We start from the raw sequence: 2500 nt of genomic DNA, 5'->3' as shown, positions 1-2500 counted from the left end.
GCCCGGGGGCGAGGCCCGCGCCTCGCCTCCCTCTTCGGCCCTCTCGCTCTCTCGTCTCTCTCGCACGGCCCACGGCGGCGTCTTCGACGCCGACTCTCGCTCTCCCCGGCCACCGCCACCGCACCGCGGCACGGCCCCGGCAAGGACGAGCTCCGCCCCAGCGGCTCGTTCCGGGAGCGGGGAGCTACGGAGCGCTCCCCGAGTCTGCATTTAGGGGGACGAAGGCCCTGCGCGGCGACGACGACGACGACGTCGACGTCGACCGCGGGCAACGGGCCTGCGAGGCAACCCCAGCCGCGCCGCCGGGGTGGCCCCCCCGGACGGCGATTGATCGTCAAGCGACGCTCAGACAGGCGTAGCCCCGGGAGGAACCCGGGGCCGCAAGTGCGTTCGAAGTGTCGATGATCAATGTGTCCTGCAATTCACATTAATTCTCGCAGCTAGCTGCGTTCTTCATCGACGCACGAGCCGAGTGATCCACCGCTAAGAGTTGTCTGGCTTTCGGGACCGCTCGCGTGAAGCGGCCCCTTTTCTGTTTCTGCAGGGACGCGCGCGCCCCCGCGCGCCCCGCTTCGACCGTACGAGCACACACAAACGGAGGAGGAGGAGGAGAAAGCGCGGGGCAAAAAAGAGAAACCCCGCGCAACGCTCCGAAGGTCGGCCAAAGAAAGGCGGAGGGGCCCGCGCCCCCGACCGCCTCCCCCCGCGAGGGGAGACGCCGCCTCGCGTGCCGTCCTTCGGAGGCGGCCCAGGCGCCCGGGCTCGGCCCGACCTCCGCGCGGAGGGGCTTGTGCGGCAACGCGCCGGACCGCGGGGGGCACGGTGGCCCGCCCGGCCTCTCGATCACGGGACGACTACGCGTTCGCGGGCCGGGGGCGCGACCGCCGGCCCCCGCCGCTCCCGGCTCACTCCCTGGCTTCTCCTTTTCACCGCTCCGCCGACTCGCGGAACGCCGCCGCGCCAAAACGCGGGGGCCGGCTCTCCCGCCAGCGGCCCCTGAACGTCGCCCGAAACGCCACGCGGCGGCGGGACCGTTCCGCCGGCGCAACCCCTGGCGCGGGACCGCTTGCCCGCCGGAAGGCGAACGCCCGGCGGGCCGCGCTCCGCCACCGGCGCCGGAGGCGGGACGCCGCCGAGACCCGAGCCGGCATCGCGGAGCGCCCGAGGTCTGCCGCTCGGCAAAACCCCTCCGCCACCCGCGGCCGCACTCCCGGGACCGCCGCCGCTTCGCACCGCCGAGCTGCCCTTCCGCGAGCACGCGCCCAGCGGGCAGGCGTACCGCGGCTGAGCCGGGGGGCACCGCCCGCTCCCCTCGTTTCCACTCGGGGACCGGACGGGGAAGCGCCCCCGCGGCCGCCCCGCACGCCTCCCCTTTTTTTTGGCCCACACGCGGCCGGGAAGGGCGACGGGGAAGCGGACGGGCGGGGCCCGGGCCGGGACGGCCGCCGGTGAAGGCGGGCGCCTCGCGGCCGACCGTCCCCCCCCCCCGGGGGGGGCGGGGACACTCGCCGAGCGGCGACGCCGCCGCTCGGCACGGGGTCGCCCGCGCCCGCCGGACCTCCGGCGATGGAGGAGCCGGCCGAGCGCTGCGCCCCAACGGGCGGGGACAGCGCTCCGAGTCAGGGGTGGCCGGCGGCCGGCGCCGCCGCGGTGCGGTTCGAGGCAACAAGGCCGTCGAGGCGAGAGGCGCGCGGTCGCGCCTGACGCGGCGCCGCCCGCGAGCCCGCGGCGGCGGCTAAGGAGAAAGAGCGAGAGAGCGCGGCGGGCCCCGGCGGCCGCAACCCCGCAGCTGAGGTAGGTAAGGCAGAGAGCGCGCGCCCTCTGCCGGCGTCGCCCCGCATCGCAGAGGCCAGCGGGGTCGGCCCCCCGCGGCCGATCGCGCGCCGCGGCCTCTCCGCCGAGACCGGGCCGCAGAGAGGGGGGGGGCAGGGCGCCCCTTCCCCGGCCCGGCACGGGTGGCCCCCGCGCGCGGGCAAGCGCGGCGGGACGCCGACGACGGCGAGCGCGGCCGGTCGCGACGGACACGCCACCGCAGGGGATCGGCGGGAGTAGCTCCCCACCCCTCGATGGCGCCCCGCGCCGCCACCGCCCGACACCCGCTGCCGCCGCCGCCACCGCCGCCGCCGCCGCGGCGGGGCCGTGCCGGGCCGCCCGAGTCTTTAAACCTCCGCCCGGCTCGGCGGCCCTTTCGGCCCCCAACAGGCGTTTGACGACGCCGAGGGAAACCGGCAGGAGACCGCCGAGGCGCGAAGCGCTAGGTACCTGGCCCTGGGGTGAGGGAAACGACCTGCATGGCCCCGCCGGGGTGCCTCCCCCGCTGCCACCCTCGGGGGAGCGTCCACCGGCGGGGGCGCGCCCGACGTCCGCTGCCATCACCGCGGCAATCCTTCTCGGGGCCCGGGGTTTCCCTCAGTAGCCCGGCGCTGCGCCCGAGAGGACCACCGCGGCTCGGGCCGCCCCGCCGGCGCGGGGAACACGGCCCAGCCACCGAGAAACCTCG

General features: G+C 77.0%; 1 non-coding gene across 1 annotated transcript; it reads right to left on the bottom strand.

Annotated features, from left to right (window-relative positions):
- Positions 1 to 339: 339 nt before the first annotated feature.
- Positions 340 to 492, bottom strand: LOC148219223 (5.8S ribosomal RNA). The gene has a single exon (XR_015799861.1). It is a non-coding gene; the product is annotated as a 5.8S ribosomal RNA (ribosomal RNA).
- Positions 493 to 2500: the final 2008 nt, after the last annotated feature.

Source organism: Sturnus vulgaris, unplaced genomic scaffold (assembly GCF_052056855.1).
Source record: "Sturnus vulgaris isolate bStuVul1 unplaced genomic scaffold, bStuVul1.hap1 Scaffold_156, whole genome shotgun sequence".
NCBI classification, from domain to species: domain Eukaryota; kingdom Metazoa; phylum Chordata; class Aves; order Passeriformes; family Sturnidae; genus Sturnus; species Sturnus vulgaris.
Note: the sequence above shows the minus strand (reverse complement) of the source record. Positions and strands in the feature narration are given on the sequence as shown.